Here is a 24,420-nt window from a genome sequence, read left to right on the forward strand (position 1 = left end):
TACACCTCTGCCTCTACTTTATAAATGTTGATTGGACAAACAGGGGCCCACAATACCCAAATCTCTCAGAGAAAGAATAGGCAGTACTGAGAGCTGCGGAAGGGGGGGCAGATATCCGATCTGAATGACCTTAAAATAGCCATAGCATTGGTGGAAATTTGTGATAGACATTAGAATTTGAGAGGATGGTCACATTGACTTATTCTCTGGAACTTGTGCAGGAAACAGAGTCTGTGCTGGGAATTCCATGCTATATGGTGGACAGAGAAGATGCCTGGGGCACAGGCTCCCTTGGAGCAGAAAAGAGAGAATGAATGATAATTAGGTCTCAATACAGAGTAGAAAATGTACTGGTTTGTACGGTATGAAGGGGGTGTGCAAAGGACAAAAATTAAAATCAAAGTATGCAAATCAAAGGGCTATACTGAAATATGATAAAAAGGAGTAATCCATTCAGCCCCTCAAAGCTGTTAAATCAAACCATTGCTGTTCTGCACTTCAACCCTATTTACCTGCCTTTGTGAACTGGATTATAATCCTAGCCCCTTTTTGGAACTATTCTGGATCAGGCATACTCCTCGGATGATCACACTCACTTAAGGTTGAGAAAGACAGACCTCACAGACACCTAAATGGGCCTGAAGAACTGATCTAACTCTTCCTGAAAGAAAGGACCACCAGAGAATATTACTGTCCTCCTGATAACCTTTTAAACAAATTTTAGCTAGATTATAACAACCCGGATATTCTAAGGGTCCGAGCATCTCTCCTTGACAATGTACCTCTTCACGTAAGGGAGTATGGAGTTAGGTTTTCAAGTTTGGATGCACAAGGCTTTATGACACAATATATTTTCTAAATTACATAGAAGTTTATTAAAGAACCAAACATGCAATTTAATTTTGGTGGTAATCGCACACTGATAGTTCTAGGAAAAGTAAGTACAATCTTGTTTCTAATAGATAATCCAAGTCTTACTAAGATATCCTTCAATATTTATAGTCGTGGTTGCCTTAAATCCCTGAGGAGCAAGCAATCAAGTCTAGCATGATACGACTTATCCCAATTAAGGGGAGACCTAATATCACTGCACTACAGCAGCCATGCCTTTAGCTTGAGAGATGCTGGAGTGAATCAAAAAAATCTAAAAAACCTACCATGTGGTTCAATATTTATACCAGCAAAGAACTGAACCAGCAGGAAGCATGTTGAGCATTCACGCTGGACAACATCCTTTGTTTTCGTCAACATATTTCATTTTAGCCAACATCCTTCAAGCAAACAGGATATTGAGAGGTACAGATAGTGGTCACTGCACTCAGAATTTCAGGATTCAGTTGAGAAGTTATTTAGGGTCATCCTTAAGGTTATCCATTGTTAGATTGTAATATCTTACAATGTATCAAGGTCTTGCTGAGGTGATGTAGAGCCCATTTCCTGTTTGTTCAGAACTGCCTTTTGTGAGAGAATATGCCATATTTTATGCCACAGGAGGTTGCTGTCCTTGAGCACACAATTATGTCCAGGCATGTTTATAAACTTCTAAACCTTTGTCCAGCAGATGAACTCTGCTTTTAATTTTTAATACCTACATCAGGGGAGGCAGTGATGTAGTGATATTGTCACAGGACTAGTAATCCAGAGACCCAGGATAATCTTCTGAGAAACCAGGTTTGAATCCCACCATGGCAGATGGTGGAATTTGAATTCAATAACTACCTGGAATGAAAAATCTAATGATGACCATGAAACCATTGTTGCTTGTCACAAAAACCAATTTGGTTCACAAATGTCCTTTAGAGAAGGAAATCTGCCATCCTTATCTGGTCTGACCTATTTGTGACTCCAGATTCACAGCAATGTGATTGACTCTTAATTGCCCCCTGAAATAGCCACTCAGTTGTATCAAACCTCTAAAAAGAGTCATTACGGAATGAAACTGGACGGGCAACAGGCATCTACCTAGGCACCGGAAACTATACCGGCAAACTCAGCCCTGTCGATCCTACAAAGTCTTCCTTCCTAACATCTGGGGGCTTGTGCCAAAATTGGGAGAGCTGTCTCACAGACTAGTCAAGCAACAGCCTGACATAGCCATACTCACAGAATCATACCTCACTACTAATGTGCCAGACACCACCATCACCATCCCTGGCTGACGGCACAGTGGTATACAGCTGGGAGGGAGTTACACTGGGAGTCCTCAACATTGTCTCCGGACCCCATGATGTCTCGTGGCATCAGGTCAAACATGGGCAAAGAGACCTTCTGCTGATTATCAGGTACCATTCGCCCCTCAGCTGATGAATCAGTGCTCCTCCATGTTGAACACCACTTGGAGAAAGCACTGAGGGTGGTAAGGGCACAGAATGTATACTGAGCGGGAGACTTCAATGTCTATCACAAAGAGTGGCTCAGTAGCACCACGGCTGACTGAGCTGGCTGAGTCCGAAAGGACATAGCTGCTAGACTAGGTCTGTGGCAGGTGGTGAAGGAACCAACAAGACTTTACTGATGATCGACAGTAGCTGGTGCAGACATGATGGCAGAATGGCCTTCTTCTGTGCTATTAAAATTCTATGATTCTGCGACTGATCTTGGTCGGGTTGGATTTGTCCTGTTTTTTGTGTATAGGACATACCTGGGCAATTTTCCACATAGCCAGGTAGTTGCCAGTGTTGTAACTGCACTGGAACAGCTTGGCTAGGGGCGCGGCAAGCTCTGGAGCATAAGCCTTCAGTACTATTGCCAGAATATTGCCAGGTTCCATAGCCTTTGCAGTATCCAGTGCCTTCAGCTGTTTCTTGATATCACGTGGAGTGAATCTAATTGGTTAAAGACTGCTATCTGTGATGCGGGGGACTTCTGGAGGAGGCTGAGATGGATCATCCACTCGCCTCTTCTGGCTGAAGATTATTGCAAATGCTTCAGCCTTATTTTTGCACTGATATGCGGGTCCTCCATCATTGAAGATGGGGATATTTGTGGAACCTCCTTCTCTAGTGAGTTATTTAGTTGCCCACCACTATTCACGACTGGATGTGGCTGGACTGCAGAACTCAGATCTGAACCGTAGATTGTGGAATCACTTAACTTTGTCTATCACTTGCTGCTTATGTTGTTTGGCTGTTATAAAGTCTTGTTGGTTCCCTCACCACCTGCCTCAGACCTAGTCTAGCAGCTATGTCCTTTCGGACTCAGCCAGCTCAGTCAGTTGTGGTGCTACCAAGCCACTCTTTGTGATAAACATTGAAGTCTCCTGCCCAGTATACATTCTGTGCCCTTACCACCCTCAGTGCTTTCTCCAAGTGGTGTTCAACATGGAGGAGCACTGATTCATCAGCTGAGAGGTGAATGGTATGTGATAATCAGCAAAAACAGCAAACCTAAAAGAGGGAAAAACCATACTTGACCTCATCCTCACCAACCTGCCTGCCGCAGATGCATCCGTCCATGACAGTATCGGTAGGAATGACCACCTTACAGCCCCTATGGAGACGAAGTCCCGCCTTCACACTGAGGATACCCTCCATTGTGTTGTGTGGCACTACCACCGTGCTAAATGGGATAGATTTCAAACAGATCTAGCAACTCAAGACTGGGCACCATGAGGCGCTGTGGACCATCAGCAGAGGCAGAATTGTACTCAATCGCAAACTGTAACCTTATGCCCCGGCATATCCCTCACTCTACCATTACCACCAAGGCAGGGGATCACCCTTGGTTCAGAGAAAAGTGCAGGAGGGCATGCCAGGAGCAGCACCAGGCATACCTAAAAATGAGGTGTCAACTTGGTGAAGCTACAACACAGGACTACTTGTGTGCCAAACAGCATAAGCAGCATGTGATAGACAGAGCTAAGCGATTCCACAACCAATGGATCAGATCTAAGCTCTGCAGTCCAGCCACATCCAGTCGTGAATAGTGGTGGATAATTAAACAACAACTCACTAGAGAAAGAGGTTCCACAAATATCCCCACCCTCAATAACGGAGGACCCACATTTCAGTGCAAAAATAAGGCTGAAGCATTTGCAACAATCTTCAGCCAGAAGAGGCGAGTGGATGATCCATCTCGGCCTCCTCCAGAAGTCCCACGCATCACAGATAGCAGTCTTTAACCAATTAGATTCACTCCACGTGATATCAAGAAACAGCTGAAGGCACTGGATACTGCAAAGGCTGTGGACCCTGGCAATTTTCCGGCAATAGTACTGAGGACTTAGGGTTCAGAACTTGCCGCTCCCCTGGCCAAGCTGTTCCATGGCAGGTACAACAGTAGCATCTACCCAGCTTTGTGGAAAATTGCCCAGGTATGCCCTTTACATAAAAAGCAGGACAAATCCAACCCAGCCAAGATCAGCTGCAGAATCACAGAATCATAGAATTTTAATAGCACAGAAAAAGGCCATTCTGCTATCATGTCTGCACCAGCTACTGTCGATTATCAGCAAGGTGATGGAGGGGGTCATCAACATTGCTATCAAGCAGTGCCTGCTTAGCAATAACCTGCTCACTAAAGCTCAGTTTGGGTTCTGCCAGGGTCACTCAGCTCCTGACATCCTTACAGCCTTTGTTCGAACATGGACAAAAGAGCTGAACTCCAGAAGTGAGGTGAGAGTGACTGCCCTTGACATCAAGGCCACATTTCACCAAGTGCAGCATCAAGGAGCCCTCGCAAAGCTGGAGTCAACGGGAATTGGGGGGAAAACTCCCCACTCGTTGGAATCGTACCAAGCACCAAGGAATATGGTTGTGGCTGTTGGAGGTTAATCATCTCAACTCCAGGAATCACTGCAGGAGTTTCTCAGGGTAGTGTCCCAGGCCAAACCATTTTCAGCTGCTTCATCAATGACCTTTCTTCCATCATAAGGTCAGAAGTGGGGGTGTTCACTGATGATTGCACAATGTTCAGTACCATTCGTGACGACTCAGATACTGAAGCAGTCCATGTCCAAATGCAGCAAGACCTGGACAATATCCAGGCTTGGGCAGACAAGTAGTAAGTAGCATTTGCACCACACAAGTGTCAGGCAATGACTACCTCCAACAAGAGAGAATCTAATCATCACCCTTGAGGTTCAATGGCATTACCATCGCTAAAGCCCCCACTATGGGGGTTACCATTGACCAGAAGCTGAACTGGGCCAGCCATATAGTTACTGTGGCTACAAAAGCAGGACAGAGGCTAGGAATCCTGTGGTGAGTAACTCATCTCATGACTCCCCAAAGCCTGTCCACCATCTACAAGGCACACATCAGGAGTGTGATGGAACACGGACCACTTGCCTGAATGAGTCCAACAACACGCAAGAAAGTTGACACCATCCAGGATAAAGAACCCACTTGATTTGCATCCCTTCCACAAACATTCACTCCCTTCACCACTGACGCACAGTGGCAGCAGAGTTTACCATCTACAAGATGCACTGCAGGAACTCACCAAGGCTCCTTAGACAGCACCTTCCAAACCCACAACTGCTACCATCTATAAGGACAAGGGCAGCAGACACATCAGAACACCACCACCTGGACATTCGCCTCCAAGCCATTCATCATCCTGAATTGGTAATATATCGCCGTTCCTTCACTGTCGCTGGGTCAAAATCCTGGAACTCCCACCCTAACAGCACTGTGGGTGTACCTACACCACATGGACTGCAATGGTTCAAGAAGGCAGCCCATCAACACTTTCTCAAGGGCAATTAGGGATGGGCAATAAATGCTGGTCTAGCCAGCGAAGTACACATCCCTTGAATTAATAAAATCAAATCATTATTTTAACCTTATAACTCTGTATTTATATCTGGATTCTCTTAAAGCTCAGTATTTATAGTTGCATTCCTTCACGTTTGATCCATATCCCTTAATAAGCTTACCTAGGAAAAATTTATTGTTGAAAGATCATAGACCTGAAACATTAACTCTGTTTCTCTCTCCACAGATGCTGCCAGGCTTGCTGAGTGTTTCCAGCGTTGTCTATTTTTATTTTAGGTTGTCCAGTATCTGCAGTGTTTTGTTTTTGGAAAAAAATGTATTGATCACAATGTTGCAAATGTCAATAGACCCAACATTCTTAGCCTTTTAGGGAGAGAGTTACAGATTTTGACTTTGTGATAAGATGCTTCCTGATTTCACTCTTAAATTGTCCAGCTCTAATTTTAAGATTATGCGCTTTTGTTCTGGATTCTTACACCAAGAGAAATAGTTTCTCTGTATGTACCCTACCAAATCTCTTTAACATTTTAATCACCTTGACTAGATCGTCCCTCAATCTTCTAACCTCAGAGGTAAAGTGAGTGGAGGAAAAGCCAGGTCTTCATGACAGCAGATGTAGGACCAGGAGTGGGAGACATTATCAATGAGGACAGCAACCATTTTTAGCAGCACTTTGCAATAAATCTCCATTTAGGTTTCAACATTGGCTGAGCATTTCAGGCAGCTTTATTGGTCCAATTAGATGCATGTAGGTCCAACAAAAATGTACTGCAGGCATGCATTCCAGACAGAAGGCAGGGAAGAAAGCAACAGACTAGACTAGAGGTATGGAACAATTCACCAAAATTATTTTAAATAATCATTTGGTAGTACAGAACTTGAGTATTGCTGTAAAAAGAGACACGTCAAAGCTTTTCGTCTTGTACTCATAAGAAACAGAAAATAGGAGCAGGAGTAGGTCATTCAGCCCTTCGAGCCTGCTCTGCCATTTAATATGATTATGGCTGATCTTCTATCTCAATTCCATACTCCCCCACTCTCCCCATACCCCTTGACGCCTTTAGAAATCTATCTATTTCCTTCTGAAATATATTCAGTGACTTGGCCTCCACAGCTTTCTGTGGTAGAGAATTCCATAGGCTCACTAGTCTCTGAGTAAAGAAGTTTCTCCTCATCTCAGTCCTAAATGGTCTACCCCATATCCTGAGACTGTCACCCCGGTTCTAGACTGCCCAGCCAGAGGAAACATCATCCCTGCATCCAGTCTGTCCATCCCTGTCAGAATTTTACACGTTTCAATGAGATCCCCTCTCATTCTTCTAAATTCCAGTGAATATAGGCCTAGTCGGCCCAATCTTTCCTCATACAACAATCCTCCCATCCCAGGAATCAGTCTGGTGAACCTTCGCTGCACTCCTTCTATGGCAAGTTCTTAGGTAAGGAGACCAAAACTGCACACAATACTGCCGTCTCACCAAGGACCTGTACAGCTGTAATAAGGCATCCTTGCTTCTGCACTCAAGTCCTCTCGCAATGAAGGCCAACATCCCATTTGCCTTCTTAACTACTTGCTGCACATGATTGCTTGCTTTCAGCGATTGGTGTACAAAGACACCCAGATCCCTTTGTACATCAAGATTTCCCAATCCATCACCATTTAAATAATACTCTGCCATTCTGTTTTTTCTACTGAAGTGAATAACTTCACACTTATCAACGTTATATTGCATCTGCCATGTATGTGCCCACTCACTCAACCTGTCTAAATCGCCTTTAAGTCCCTTAACATCCTCCTCGCCACTCACATGCCCACCAAGTTTTGTGTTGTCAACAAATTGGAAACATTACAATAAGATCAAGGCAAAATGCTGCGGATGCTGGAAATCTGAAACAGAAACAAAAAATGCTGGAAAAACTCAGCAGGTCTGACAGCACCTGTGGAGAGAAATACAGAGTTAACGTTTCGAGTCCGTATGACTCCTCTTCAAAGCTTGTATTGGAAATATTACCTTTGGTTCCCTCATCCAAATCATTGATATATAGTGTGAATAGCTGGGGCCCAAGCACTGATCGCTGCGGTACCCCACTAGTCACCGCCTGCCGCTCCAAAAAAGACCCATTTATTCCTATTCTCTGTTTCATGTCTGCTAACTTCGCAAGAATACCAATATAAGGGGAAAACAACAATTTATACTGTATGTGAAGAGAATGATGATTGATTGGCAAGTGGAGAAGGGCTCTCAGCAGGAGGCCATGTTCACCCAGGAACCTCAAGATGCAATTCTCCCACCTGAGTCTGAGGAACAGTGCATTATGCTTCTGCTTCACTAAGGTTGTACTCATTGAATTCTGCTACCTTTTGCAGACAGACCTGCAGCTTCAGAGAAAGCTGTGAACAGCATTGCCAGTGTCTGTGAAGGAGGCAATGGCCAGAAACTTCTTAGAGTCTGGCTGTTTCCAAGCTGCAGCAGGGGTCATCTCAAATGCCTTGTAGTTCACTATCCATTGTTATATAAGGAAAGTGACGATGCACTGTTTGCAAAAAGGGGAGGATACATTGCTTTCTCTCTTTCCAGTGTGAAGTAGATGGAGCATGCATATGGATTTACCAGGATGGTGGGCTTCTCTGTGGTGTAGAGTGTCACTGACAGCACACAATGCTTTGTGGGTACCACATCTAAATCAGAGATGTATCACAACCACAAAGGATTGCATTATGCTCAACGTATGACTGTGCGAAGCACATCATGCAGGTCAATGTCCATCATTCTGGCAACAGGCATGATGCCTTTATTCACTACCAGTACGCTGTACCAAATTTGAACCACCATGAGAGACCAGAGGATGGTTACAGGGGGTATCTGTTGACCACCTGGCTCATGACTCCAGGGGCACAGCCATGCACACATGGGCTGCACGTGTATAAAGAGAGCCATGCTACCCCACGGAATATCATTGAGCAAACCATTGGGGTGCTCAATCAACCCTTCCACTGTCTGAATCACTCAGGATGAGTACTCTGTAGTACTTGCCAGAGTACGTGTCATCGTGGTTTGCTGTATCCTGCATAACTTTGTCATCATGAGGACACAACCATTGCCACCAGGTATATGGGGAGCAGCTGAAGGGGAAGAGGTGGAGGGAATGGAGAAAGAGGAGGAAGAAGGCAATCAAAACATCTTTCTGGTCTGGCTATCCTTGATTGATTCACCTGACTGCAGTATCCGATTCCCCATTCATCACATCCCATATATTACCATTCCTTTGACATGGACCATTACCATGTCCTCTTGGGCACAATGCATAATTAAAAGCCACAACAAAAAAGAAACATTCCAAACCAATTTTATCAAACAAACCATCCAACATTCCATACAAAAGTCAATTAATCACCCCTGTGCATTCCTTTAGTGTCTGCCTTCTGCGAGCCCTAGTCTAGTGCTCCTATGTAGTGGAGGAGACTGCAGACAGTACAAGAAGGCCAGGCTTTATATTGCACCGCCTCAGCATAAGCAGCTGTCTGGACTGACTGGCTGGCAGGCAACAGCAAGGGCTGAGTGGCAGTGTGGGAGGGTGAATGCAGTTATCCTGAGAGAGGACAGCAGCTTCGTGGTCCATGTAGCCACTGCCACTGCCCCAAGTGGTACCTCAGCAAACATGGCAATGCATCGGACGAGAGATTGGTGGAAGGCTGTGAGATCCTGCCAGCCCTTTTGAACACTCGTACTTACAGGCATGATGGAAGCAGACTGAGTTTGTGTGGCAGGAAGCTGAGCTTGCATGAGAGAAGACTGAACTTCCAATGCAACAGTAAGCACGATGGCTTTTGCTTTTTTTCAATTTGTTCATGGGATGTGGGTGTTGCTGGCTAGGGCCAGCATTTATTGCCCATCCCTAATTGCCCTTGAGAAGGTGGTGGTGATCTGCCCTCTTGAACCACTACGGTCCCTGTTTTGTCCTTGTGCTGCAATGGAAGTTGAGACATCAGCTATCAGACGTTTCACCATGGTTGGGTCCATAGTATACTAGTGGAGTCGGCCACCACTTCCACTCTGGAAAGATAGACTTCAAACACTGCATAAAGCCACTTTGCAGGGTTGCTGCTGGACTCCTCTATGGTCCTTGACAGTGAAGGTGGGCTTTCTGGAGGCCAGATAATGCTCCTAAAAGTAAAAACTCCTCCTAAAGTATGCACAGTGCTATTATCTGATATGGTGGCTATGAGTGAGAGATTGAATGATAGTGTTTTATTATTATCAGTCTGTTCTTCCTTTTGCACCTCAGGCCTGGCTGGTTTGAAGCTCTTCAGTATCTGAAAGGGGAAAGACACAAGGGTAGGGTTACAGTAGGGTGGGGGTGGGGAAGCAAAATGTGCATGTTTAGACCATCTGCAGCTTGGCAATTAGAAAATATTGTAGGATGAGGGAGAAGTGGGAAGTGAGAAGGAGAATTATCAGGGCTATCTGCCCTACTGCTGGTCATGACCTAAGTCATTGCCATTCCAATGGGTTGAGGACATGCAGTCATGCCAGTCCCCTGCTGGTTATTTCCTGATATCTACGGTTATGCGTCACCTTGTCCTGCAAGAGAGAGGGGATTCTGGTGCAATGTGTTTGGGTGATGTAACTGTCATGGTTAAATAGCTGGCAGTGCATTCAAGCTGTGAGTTGTGCGTGTGAGGCTTGCAACGGTGCTAAGTGTCTGTGGGTAAGGTGAAGTTATGAGTGTTGGGTGTGAGTCGTGATTGAGAGAGATTGTTGGTAGATGAGTGATGGGGATGTGGTGCATTGAGCAGTGTCTGAGGCTAATGGTGCAGTTAGTGGGATTTGGCATTCAAAAATGACCTTGGCCACTTGTGTGAGGTCATTGAATTTCTTTCAGTGCTGCATTCATGTCATCGGGGCTTGACTGCTCACATTGACCTACTCAGCTATCTGCTCCCATTGCCTTCTCAGAGTCTGTCTGAGGGCCTCCTGGCCCCCTATGGATACAGGACCTCTCTTTCATGCCAACCTCCTGCACCAAGGTCTCCAGTGCTGTAATGAAAGGTCTGCAAGCCTGCTCTCTACCATATTGTCTTTCTCTGGGGAAACCCAAAATGCATCTCCCTTTAGGAGGTACAGGCTGCCTTTGAATAGTGCAGGCTAGTTTGAACTCATGATAGTTTCTCACGATTTTGCACCTCCTGCTCAGGCATTTGGCCATTCAGCCTTATTACTTAAATACAACCTTAACGCTGAAAACTCCAATCATAATATCACCTATAGGAATAACTGATAATACAAGCAATATAATCGCTTTCCCTATTAGTGGTAAGGGTCCCTTGAAGGTTCCAGATAAAACCCATGCCCTGCGTATTGAATTTAATATGTAGTTGACATAAAAATAACTGTAACCCATCAATATGATAACTACTGTGGAAGAGGGTGAACTGATATCACAGAGAATCTTAGGTTTAAACAAAACTGGTTTTGTCTGGCAGGCATATCATTAACCAAAATCGGGAAGCTGCTAAGTGTAGCTTTGGCGAAATCTTAGAGGAGCAAAAAGGTAATGTTAGTAACAAGTGTTTTTAAAACACACGTACAATTCAGAGCGGCCACATATTGTCAGTGAGTACAGCACCATCACGACTAGGAGAGTATAATTATAATATGACAATGGCAGTTCCTCTTATAAAGGTGGACATAGGAATTAGTAATAGAAATTTAAAAGTAAGAAAATAATTTATGACTTTAAAATGGGGATAAACTTATTTCTGCATTCCTGGGTTCAAATAATCCTTGGCCTCTAACTGTAAATCACCTGAAGCTTACAGGTGGTCTTGACTCCCACACAAGAAACACAGTGGGGAGGTTAACTAGTGCTATAGAAACAGTTACATGCACACATTTTTTTCATCTCCTTTTTGGTGTTATATTTTTCCACAACAAATATTGAATCACATTTGTTCCTGACTGACTTACATCTCATTAGCTTAAAACAGCAACAGCTCAGAATGCTGAAACTACATGAAATTAAAAAAAATCAGTCACTAAATCAAAGCAAAAACTGAACCAAGCAAATAATAAAAAATTGACATCCTTTAAGCCTCAAAAATCAGAACTTATATCTTCATCAGTTCTGATTGTTACTATCAAGATGATTGCTCAAAATTGTTTATCAAAACCTTTTTGCCTACATTTTATTTCCCATAACTAAACTATTCAGAATAAAAGGCTATATTTTGGATAACCCTGATTTTTGGCTGCAATCCGCCTCCAATCTTTCAGAGTGAAATAAGAAATATGCAAATTTATTGTATTCACCCAATCTGAATGATTGTACTGTTGGCCCATTCAGTCCCACACTGCTCTCCACTCCGAAACACTGCCTGAGGTCTCTGCGCTCAGCAAGGGGGCCAAGCAGCATTGGTTGCAAATCCTGTGCTACAGTCAGCCTTCCCTTCTTAAAGGCAAGCTGTTCCTTTTAATGAAAGCTCTACTGAAGAAAACTGCTGCAATTTAAAGCATCAGAAAATTGAAAACCAGGGCAGATAGAAGATTCAGAGTGATGGATGCAATTCTGTAGGCATGAGTGAGGGAGGTGGGCAACAGGAGAGATGTCATGGTTCCCCAGGTGGCTAGGAGACCCACAAGGACCACCCTTAGAAAGGGTTGAGAGCGTCTACCTAAATAAGTCAATTCTTGGATTCTGGACCTAAGGACTTGACAGCAGTGCCACAAGAAATCTAAGGATCTCACACAGGTGATCAAGGTCAGTGAATGCATCTTCTCTCCACCATACTACCAACTTCTCTCACTGACCATTGTTCCAGACTGTAGGACCTGTCATGACCAGGATCATAGCCCCGAATTACTTAAGGGCATATTGAATTTTTAAGTAAGACATGTGTATTTTTTTATTAAAGGACCCACAAGCAAAATCTCACTGATACTGTAAAGTAACCACTTGCTGGAAAATTTCTATGTGGATTATACTTGACCAACTAGTCTAGGAGAACGGAATGTTACACCTAAAAGTTGACAAGGCCTACTTCAGACAGAGACAATTAAAAGGAAGAGATGCAAAGCAGCAACAGAACTTTAATGTCCTGTGGTTGCAGAGATAATGGAGGCTAATTACCATCTCAGTAGAAACCATCTCCTGTTGAGTTATATCCCAGACTGTGGACACGAACTGAGTTGAAAAAAAGCAGTTTCTGGGCAAAACACATGTTTGTTTTTCCCTTCCAGGAGCCAATTGCAACACTGGTCTCTGTGTGATAGTGTCGATGTGTGTGTGTGTGTGTGAGATAGTGTTGATGTGTGTTTGTGTGTGTGTGTGTGTGTGTGTGTGTTAGTGTAGATGTGTATGTGTGTAATAGTGTTGATGTGTGTGTGTGTTAGTGTTGATGTGTGTTAGTGTTGATATGTGTGTGTGTGTGTATGTTAGTGTTTGGCGTGTGTGTGTATGTTAGTGTTTGGCATGTGTGTGTATGTTAGTGTTTGGCGTGTGTGTGTATGTTAGTGTTTGGCGTGTGTGTGTTGTGAAGGTCACGGCCGAAAAACACCAACTGAGCAACCCTGCACTTGCAAGTAAAAACACTCTTTCAGATTACTGGAAGCAAGTCAACAAAGCTATAGTCATAAAGTAACCAGGACAACTCCTTTCAGCTAACCTGCAGAACCAAGAATCTCCAAACCAACTGCTCAACTGTCAAAGTCAGTTCTACTGGAATCATCCAACTTAACGACCACAACGTTTCCTCATTTACTCCTCATGGACAAGTTAAAGACTGATTTGTAGTTTTTTTAACTTTCAATTCTGGACTCACTTCTCATTTCTGACTTGTGTGTAAGTGTGTTGCATTTTTATTATTTCTTTCTCACGTTTTAGTAACTAATAAACTCACTCTTTCTTTGACTCAAGACAGCCTGGTTAAATTCGCTCCTTCTAAAACATAAACACATTTGGACTGGGAAAGGGTATCCACAAGGGAAGGGATCCTTTTTAAATTAACCCTGTTGAGACCAACCGAGGGGTTGAATAAAGAAAGGGAGCCAGTTCATTCCTTGTCACCTGGGAGCATAACAATTTGGGGGACCTCACCTGGGGACCGATCGTAACAGACTTTATTCCTTTCTTTTTAATTCATTTACAGGAGGTGGGTATCACTGACTGGCCAGCGTTTATTGCCCATCCCTAATTGCCCGTGAGAAGGTGGTGGTGAGCTGCCTTCTTGAACTGCTGCAGCCCAGGTGATGTAGATACACCCACAGTGCTGTTAGGGAGGGAGTTCCAGGATTTTGACCCAGCGACAGCGAAGGAACGGCGATATATTTCCAAGTCAGTATAGAGAGTGGCTTGGAGGGGAACTTTCTAGTGGTGTTGTTCTGATATGTCTGCTGCCCTTGAATTCTAGGTGGTAGCGGTCATGGGTTTGGAAAGTGCTGCCTTAGAAGCCTAGGTGAGTTTCTGCAGTGCATCTCTTGTTGATGGTACACACTGCTGCCACTGTTTGTCGGTGGTGGAGGGAGTGAATGTTTGTGGAAGGGGTGCCAATTAAGCAGGCTGCTTTGTCCTGGATGGTGTCAAGCTTCTTGGGCTGCACTCATCCAGGCAAGTGGAGAGTATTCCATCACACCCTGACTTGTGCCTTGTAGATGATGGACAGGCTTTGGGGAGTCAGGAGGTGAGAATCCTCGCCAGAGGATTCCAAGCTTCTGACTTGCTCTTGTAGTCACAGTGTTTATATGGCTAGTCCAGTTCAATTTCTGGTCAATGGTAACCCCCAGGATGTTGATAGAGAGGGATTCAGTGGTGATAATGCCATTGAATGTCAAGGGATGATTGTTGGATTCTCTCTTGTTGGAGATGGTCATTGCCTGGCACTTGTGTGGCATAAATGTTATTTGCCACTTGTCAGCCCAAGCCTGAATGTTGTCCAGATCTTGCTGCATTTGGACATGGACTGCTTCAGTACCTGAGGAGTCATGAATGCTGCTGAACATTGTGCAATCATCAGCGAACATCCCCACTTCTGACATTATGATGAAAGGCAGGTCATCGATGAAGCAGCTGAAGATTGTTGGGCCTATGACACTGCCCTGAGAATGCCCTGCAATGATGCCCTGGAGCTGAGATGACTGACCTCCAACAACCACAACCATCTTCCTTTATGCTCGGTACGACTCCACCAGTGGAGAGTTTTCCCCCCGATTCCCATTGACTTCAGTTTTGCTAGGGCTCCTTGATGCCACACTCGGCCAAATGATGCCCTGATATCAAGGGCAGTCACTTTCACCTCACCTCTGCAGTTCAGCTCTTTTATTCATATTTGAACCAAGGCTGTAATGAGGTCAGAAGCTGAGTGACCCTGGCAGAGCTCAAACTGAATGTCAGTGAGTAGGTTATTGCTAAGCAACTGCCACTTGATAGCACTGTTGATTACCCCTTCCATCACTTTACTGATGATTGAGAGTAGGCTAATGGGGTGGTAATTGGCTGGATTGGATTTGTCCTGCTTTTTGTGTACAGGACATACCTGGGTAATTTTCCACATTGCCAGGCAGATGCCAGTGTTGTAGCTGTACTAGATCAGCTTGGCTAGGGGCGCAGCAAGTCCTGGAGCACAAGTCTTCAATACTATTGCCGGAAGTAGCAGGCTGCCTTTTCAGCTAGGTGGGAGAGGGCATCCCCCATGATGAAGGCACACTTTCTCAACTTAAAATTTTAAAATGGCCTCAGCAGACAGGCCACCCATCCACAATGGTGGTCTGCAGCTGCAACTGAAGCCAAGCTGGCGGGGAGCGCCTCAAACCCTGCCTGGAGTGCTGGCCTCCACAACCTGCCATCTGGCAGCCAAGTCCCAGACAGATACAATGTCCCCCGACGCATTCGGGGACTTGGAGACAGACTGAAAAATTCCAGTGGCCTCTGACAATAAGCCTTAATAGGCCTTTAACTGTCTGAATTGACTAACTGCCCCTTGTGGATGGACACCTCTGCTGCCTCTGATCCTGTCCATAATAAAATGGCCCAGGGGTGGGATGGAGCCAGGAAACCAGCATACCAGTCATCAGTGCAGAATTCTTTGCCTGCCCACCTCTATTCTCGACTCTATTGAGGGCTAAAAGTTCAGCCCAAATTTTTCAGTGCGGCCGGCACACTAATTAACAGTTGGGGATGTTCCTGCCTTTCCCAGGCCTCTGTTATCTGTGAAAGACCACTGGCAGAATTCATTAGTACAGTTTACTTTGAAAAAATATTTTAGCCTTATGAAGCATGCTGGTGAAATTTGATTATTTTTCAGTTTGATCAAGTTGTATAAAACCTGTATTCTTACAGTGCCACCATTAGTCACCCAGCAGCATTCCCTGGAACGTATAACTGATGCCTAACTTCCAGATACTTCACCTCATCCTCACATAACCTAGTACGGCTGCCAGTCTCACACCCAACTCTTGCTGCCTCCACATATCCTCCCTAAATAACTGGAGCTGAGGTGAGAGTTGAGGAGGACATAAAGTAAGAACATACAGTTCTTCTATGTTCTCAGCAATGCTGGTTACAATGGTTCTGTCACAGCTGCCCCCATGACATGGAACTGCAGCTGCTCTTTTGGGCTGAGGGGATGCAGGTGTGCCCACCCCCTGCCAGTTCTGCTCTGCCCTGCAATTCTGTGTGCCCTTGCCTTGCAAGAGAGAGAAGCTCAGTGATTGTTTTTCCCAGTGTTTGGGTGATGTGCCTGCCATTGCTAAATAGCTGGAGATTATGTGGAGGCAGTGAGAGGTGGGTGTGGTTTGTGTCAGTGGAATGTGTGTGAGGATGAGGTGGAACATCTGAATGTTAGGCCGGAGTCCTAACTGCTAGAGACTGCTGTTCGATGAGTGTTGGGGCTGTGCTGCATTGAGCAGTCTGAGAGGTTGAACTTTTTCTCATCTCACCCCTTCGGGCATAAACCTTGCCGGTTTTCTTGGGCAGCAGCACAGACTGAGCTATGGTGACCCCTCCAAGCAGCTTGTTGAGCTCCTTGTCATTGCAGATGGCGAGCTGCAGGCGGCAGGGGGTGATGCTTGTTGTCCCGGGCCACATTGCTGGCCAGCTCGAGGACCTTGGCCATCAGGTACTCGAGGATGGTGGCCAAATAGTCGGCCCCGACACGCTCGGCATAGTGACCCTTGCGCAGCACCTGATGGATACAGCCAACGGGAACTGGAGACTGCTCTGGAGGAGTGAGTCTTAGCCTTGGCGCTCCCCTGGTTTTACCACGAGCAGACATCTCTCCCCCAGAACAAGCTTCTCCGACCGACAGCCAGAGAATGGTACAATGGATATGAGATGCCATTTGAAGATGCATTAGTTGAACTTAACCAGCTGTTTAGCGAAACTCTTGCAGCACTGCTGCCAGGTCGACTAGGCCACCTTGGGAATTGATCTCCCTTATCACTTAATCCGACTCTTTTCAGAAGGTGTTATTTGAGTGCTTCCTGCTTCACCCCTGCCAATCACAACCATCCAGCTCTGCCCCTGCAGAAACATGGCCTTTCTCCTCCTCTCGACCTCTGTCACAAGGCCTCCAGCAACCCATCTGTGAACCTGGGAGCTCTCTCTCTTCTCTAGAGCTCCATTTTTTTTTTTTTGCTTCCACTTGTAGCTAACTTACCTTCAGGCAGGCAGCAGTAGTTTCTTTCTAATGACTACAGCTCCCCCCTAAGAGGGGCAGGCTGCCTTTAAGAGCTGGAAGCTAGCTACAATACATGCTACACTCCTGGGTCTCCTGTTGAGCATTGAGCCAGCCAGCAGCCCGGAACACTACAATCATGAAAATGAGGAGGCAGTATAAAATTTGCATGCTGCCTGCCTCAAAAGGATTGGGCGTAGGTAGGTTGCGAACTCTAGTTCCTATGCCCGAAAATCAGAGCTGCCACATTTTTAGCCCTAATTATTTATTTTCTGGGAATTAATTGAAAGACTCTTTCCTCTTACTTGCTTAACCACTTGAAGAGAAACTGTCTATCTTAAGCTTCAAGAATCTTTATGTAGGGAAGAATTCTATCGGCTGACACTGTGGGTGGAGATCGGAGAAAATCTCAAATACACCCTCAGCAATGAAGTAACCCACTGGGAATAAATCATCTGCCAAATGTCTGCTGCCTACAGTATTAAACAGAGCTTTAAAAGAGACCAGCAGGAAGGATTTTATTTAATAAATTTTATTAACACGCTGTTCTCACACCAGTGAACAGTCTGTTCCTCTGCTCATAGCCTGAGCAAAAGCTTCATGCTGAATTTTGAAAAAGTATGGAAAAATAATGAAATAAATACATCACATAAATGAGCTAAGGTATATTAGGTTATTTCACATCCAGCACTGATTATAGCCCTCAGAATAATTCCGGCTTTCAGTATTTGTGAGCTCCATCCCCCAGTGTCATATTTTACTTAAAAACAGAAAGTTTACGATATCCAAGAAAGCAAAGTTGTTTTGCAATGGATAATGCAGACTATACCAGACCAGAAGCTTCAATCCCGCTGCTATGCTGAATTCAACTTGGATCACAATAGTGGTGCTACCGTTGGATAAATTGGGTAACTGTGGACCAGCTGATCAAGATAAAACAAGTAAACATTTCAAAATGTATGATTTAACTAAGTGCAGGGCAGATTTGTTAAAGGCAAGTTGTGTTTGCACCCATGACCTATCTCTATGTTTTTGCAAACATAGTTTATGTTCCAGAAATAGCATATCCTGGGAGAGCTTCCTTGCTTTGTGTTGCTTCTCCGATCACTTGACCAGAGGCAGGCATTAAGGGGCAAGTGGTGGCATGAGAACATAGCCTTCTCTGCTTCTTCCTTCACCAGACTCTGCTTCCTACATATCAGTACATCTGCTGTTATTGGAACCAGGCTCCTGTCGGTGGTCGCTGTGAGCAAAGAGGGGAGCATAGTTACAAGATCTCTGAATCACTTCTTGACAAGCATCCTAGATCCATTTCCAGCCTTCACAAAATCAGTTTTAACCTCATGTTCATTTGTGCACCTCAGCTTCAGTAATAGGAGCATTCATGAGAAATGCTCCAATTGTACTTGTCGGCTGTCCCCTTCAGGTCTCCACTGTAGGTGCCGCTGCTGTTACTGAAATGGTCATCTTCAAAAATGACAACTCTTACTGCGTAATATTGCCCAGCAGCAACGTAGATTCAGCCATCCATATCATGTTACTGTATATTGTACAATGAGTCAAGTGTCTTGTTCACAAGTTCACAGTCGAGTATATACTCTGCTTATCGTGACCAAGGGTTCAAAATTATGAAGCAACTCAGTAGCTTGATGAGTCTACACTCAGGAGTAACCAAACTTTAAATGTTATCTCTGCCTCTTCCTTTACATGATCAAACTTTCTCTAAAGCTCCCATCCCAATCCTGTCCTAACCCTGAATTTTAAACTTTCTCTAGTTTCACTCCTATCTCCCTTCAAGCCTTCACTGAGTTCATCTTGTCCATGAGAGCCTCCTCCTGGTCCCTCAACCCTACTCCCAAAGAATTGCTGACCACCCAACTTCCCCTCCTAGTTTCCATGTTAGCCAATATTGTGAACAGTTCTCTTTCAAAGTTAAAAGCAAAATCCTGCAGGTGCTAGATATCTGCAATAAAAACAGGAAATGCTGGAAAAACTCAGCAGGTCTGGCAGCATCTGTGCATAGGGAAACAGAGTTAACATTTTAAGTCCATATGACTCTGCTTCAGAGCTAAAGAGGAATAGAAATGGGATCGGTTTTATACTGTTTAAGAGGTAGTGGAGAAGGTGGAGCAAAGTAGAAGTTCAGGGATAGATGGGAGTTCAGGAGAAATTTGACAAAGATGTCATGGATACAGGGCAAAGGGAATGTTAATGTGAGTGTGAAAGACTAAAGAAGGTGCTGATAGTGGCATAAAGGTAAGATAGTAGAATAGGTTAATAGCAGAACAAGGGTCAGCGTTCTGTGAAAGCACAATATAAAAACAAATGACAAATAGCCCTGTGGGGCGGTGGGGGGGGAGGGGGAGGGGGTGGTGGTGGATGTTGGGGATAAAGGATAAAAAATAAATAAAATGAATAAATAAAACATTTTTTTTTAAAAAATGGATTTAAAAAGGGGTAAAGATGAAAGGGAGAGTTCATGATCTGAAATTGTTGAGTCCAAAAGGCTGTAAAGTGCCTAATTGGAAGATGAGGTGCTGTTCCTCCAGTTTGTATTGGGCTTGAGAGCAGGATGGTGTGTTGAAATGTCAAGCAACAGGAAGGTCTGGGTTATGCTTGCGGACCTAGAGAAGATGTTCCGCAAAGCGGTCACCCAGTCTGCGTTTAGTCTCCCCAGTGTAGAGGAGACCGCATTGGGAGCAACGGATGCAGTAGATCAAATTGAAGGAGGTGCAAGTGAAATGCTGCTTCACCTGCAAGGAGTGTTTGGGCCCTTGGATGGTGAGGAGGGAGGAGGCGGATGGGCAGGTGTTGCGTTTTCTGCGATTGCATGGGATGGTGCCATGGGAAGGGGATGAGGTGTTGAGGATGGTGGAGGAGTGGACCAGGGTGTCACAGATGGAATAATCCCTACGGAATGCTAACAGTTTGGGGGGTGGCGGGTGGTTTGGGGAAGATGTGTTTGGTGGTGGCATCATGCTGGAGTTGGTGGAAATGGCGGAGGATGATCCTTTGAATATGGAGGCTGGCAGGGTGAAAAGTGAGGACAAGGTGGACCCTATCATAGTTCTGAGAAGGCGGGTGAGGGGTGAGGGCAGAGGTGCGGGAGATGGGTTGGATATGGTTGAGGGCCCTGTCAACCACAGCGGGAGGGAGCCTTGGTTAAGGAAAAGGAAAGACATGCCAGAAGCACCATTTTGGCAGGTAGCATCACTGGAACAGATGCGACGGAGGTGAAGGAACTGAGAGAATGGGATGGACTCCTTACAGTAGTCGAGGTAGCTATGGGGGTCGGTGGGCTTGTAATAAATATTGGTGGACAGTCTATCACCAGAAATGGAGACAGAGAGGTCAAGGAAGGGAAGGAAAGGGAAGTGTCGGAGATAGACCATGTGAAGGTGATAGAGGGGTTGAAATTGGAAGCAAAATCGATAAATTTTTCCAGGTCCAGTCGAGTGCATGAAGCAGCACCGATACAGTCATTGGTGTACCGAGAAAAGAGTTGGAGGAGGGGGCCTGCATAGCACTGGAAGAAGGAATGTTCCACATATCCCACAAAGAGACAGGCGTAACTGGGGCACTTGTGGGTACCCATAGCCACAACTTTTATTTGGAGGAAGTGAGACAAGTTTAAGTAGAAATTGCTCTGTGAGGGAACAAGATTAGCCAGATGGAGGAGAGTGGTGGTGGATGGGAATTGTTCGAGCCTCTGTTCAAGAAAGAAGCGGAGAGCCCTCAGACCATCCCGGTGGGGGATGGAGGTGTAGAGGGATTGGATGTCCATGGTGAAGGAGGCGGCGATTAGAGCCAGGGAACTGGAAATTGTTGATATGATGTTGGGCATCAGAGGAATCGCAGATGTAGGTGGGAAGAGACTGGACAAGGGGACAGAGAACGGGGCCAAGATAGGAAGAAATGAGTTCCGTGGGGCAGAAACAGGCTGACACGATTGGTCTACCGGGACAGTCCTGTTTGTGGATTTTGGGGAGGTGATAGAAGCGGGCCGTCCGAGGTTGGGAGACTATGAGGTTGGAATCTGTGGACGGAAAATCTCCAGAGAAGATGAGGCCAGTGACAACCCTGGAAACAATGGCTTGATGTTCAGTGGCGGGGCCATGGTCCAGGGGGAGGTAGGAAGAAGTGTCTGAGAGTTGGCGCTCAGCCTCTGCAAGGTAGAGGTCAGTACGCTAGACAACAACAGCACCACCCTTGTCAGCAGGTTTGATAACAAAGTCAGGGTTGGACCTGAGAGAACAGAGTGCAGCAAGTTCAGAAGACGACAGGTTGGAGTGGGTGAGAGGAGCAGAGAAATTAAGACGGCCTATGTCACACTGACAATTCTCAATGAAAAGATCAAGAGCAGGTTAGAAGCCAGAGGGAGGGGTCCAGGTGGGGGGGACAATACTGGAGGCAGGTGAATGGATCCATTGAATGAGGGGAGGACGCCTGCCCAAAGAAGTCTGCACGGAGACAAAGGCGGCAGAAGAAGAGCTCAGCATCGTGCCGAGCCCCAAATTCATTGAGGTGAGGGCGTAAGGGGATGAACCTGACTCCTTTACTGAATACGGAACGTACAGCATCAGAGAGGGGCAGGTCAGAAGCTATAGTAAATACGTGGCAAGGCTGGGATTAGAAGAAGGCATGGGGTCAGAAGGACAGGAAGGAGTGGAGGGTCCTGGATGGGCATTGGTATCAATAAGTTATTGGAGCTTGTGTTCCTTAACACCTGAAAGGAAGAGAAAAGGTTTCTTGTTAAGATATCAGATGAGACGAAGAATAAAACTAAACTGGGAAGAAAGACAGCTTTGAGATAGGATGAGTCGGTGCTGATGGAGGGAGAGGTCGAGTGTGTACATATGGCTATGCCTTGCACAGAGTGTGGATCTCAGGATGCAGCGACATCAGCAGTCAGAGGAGCATTATATGTCCCGGAGATACCTGTAATCCTGAGTAGATTTGAAACATGAGGGATGGAACTTCAGCTGGAATCCACGTGGGGTAAGTCGGAGACGGAGACAGTCACTGAGGAAGGAAATATGGCTGTGAAAGCAAGTTTTAGTAAACACCTTGTCAAACACCAGGAGAGAAATGGAAAGCAATGAAGGTGAACAGGGCAAAAGAGACTAGCGGAAATCCTGTCGGAGAGAAGAGCAGTACTTCTTCAAGGTAGGCATTCCTGAAGAGAAGTAGCAGTGAGTTAAACAGTAATTAAAAGCAAAATGCTGCTGATACTGGAAATCTGAAATAAAAACAGAAAATGCTGGAAAATCTCAGCAGATCTGACAGCATCTGTGGAGAGAGAAACAAAGTTGTTTTGAGTCCGTATGACTCTTCTTCAGAGCTAAAAAGAAGTAGGAATGTGATGGATTTTATACTGTTTAAGTGGGGGTGGAGCAGGTGGGACAAAATAGAAGGTCAGGGAAAGGTGGGCGCTAAGGAGAAATTTGACAAAGATGTCATGGACACAGGACAAAGAGAGTTTAATGGCAGTGTTAAAGATGAAAGAAAGTGCTGATAGTGGTATAAAGGTAAGATGGCAGAACGTGTTAATAGCAGAACGAGGGTCAGCGCTCTGTGAAAGCACAACACAGCACAGCACACATGAGCCTGTGGGGATGACGGGGGTTGGGGGGAGATGTTGGGGATAAAGGTTAAAAAAAATAAAATGAATAAGTAAATAAAAATTTTAAAAATTGATTTAAAAAAGGGGTAAAGATGGAGGAGAGTGTTCATGATCTGAAGTTGTTGAGCTCAATGTTAAGTCTGGAAGGCTGTAAAGTGCTTAATCAGAAGATGAGGTGCTGTTCATCCAGTTTGTGTTGGGCTTCACTGGAACATTGCAGTAGGCCAAGGATGGACATGTGGGCATGAGAGCAGGATGGTGTGTTGAAATGGCAAGCGACAGGAAGGTCTGCGTCATGCCTGATGACTGGGTGAAGATGTTATGCAAAGCAGTCCCCTCGTCTGTGATTTTCTCCCCAGTGTAGAGGAGACCGCATTGGGAGCAGCGAATACAGTAGACCAAATTGATGGATGTGCTCTCTTGAAGTGCTGCCCCTCCATTATATGTGCCATCATCACTCCTCGCCTCAAAAAATCAACCTTTGACCCCATCAAGCCTACAAACTATCATACTATCGCTAACCTCTCTTTCCTTCAATGTATTAACACCTCCAAAATCCTTGTTCATCTTTCCCTGAACTTCATGCTTGAATCCCTCCATTGTCTCACCCCTCCCTATTTCTGTAATCTCCTCCAGCCCCACAACCCTCCAAGATCTCTGCGCTCATCTAATTCTGGACTCTTGAATATCCCCTAATTTTGATTGCTCCACCATTGTTGGCAATGCCTTCAGTTGCCTAGGTCCTAAGCTCTAGCATTCCCTCCCTAACCCTCTCCCCCTCTCCACCTCACTTTCCTCCTTTAAGACACTCCTTTTTGACCAAGCTTTTGGTCATCTGACCTAATATTTCCTTATGCGCTTCAATATCATATTTTGTTTTATAATATAATAATAATATAATAAAATATAATATTGTATTTATAATATATTTATAATATAATAAACCTTGGGACATTTTATTATGCTAATCCTATATAAATACAAGTTGTTGCAGCTGTTGATCACTGTCCTAAGCTATTCCCTTCTCAATGGGGCTGAGACCTTCTAAAGTTTCTATACCTGGTCTGTTGCTTGTTCAATGTGACATGGATGAAACAGAATGTTGAAGTGAATAAGAACTTAAGAACATAAGAAATAGGAACAGGAGTAGGCCATTTGGCCCCTCAAGCCTGCCACACCATTCAATAAGGTTATGGCTGATCTGCCCCAGGCCTCAACTCCGATTTCATGCCAGCTCCTCATAGCCCTCAACTTGCTGATATTTCAAAAATCTATCTACCTCCTCTTTAAATACTTTCAGTGATCTAACCTCCACAACTCTCTGAGGCAGAGAATTCTGGACATTCACTACCATCTGAGAGAAGAAATTCCTTCACATCCCAGTTTTAAATGAATGTCCCCTTATTCTGTAACTA

This window comes from Cetorhinus maximus, chromosome 9, assembly GCF_964194155.1.
Source record: "Cetorhinus maximus chromosome 9, sCetMax3.hap1.1, whole genome shotgun sequence".
NCBI lineage: Eukaryota > Metazoa > Chordata > Chondrichthyes > Lamniformes > Cetorhinidae > Cetorhinus > Cetorhinus maximus.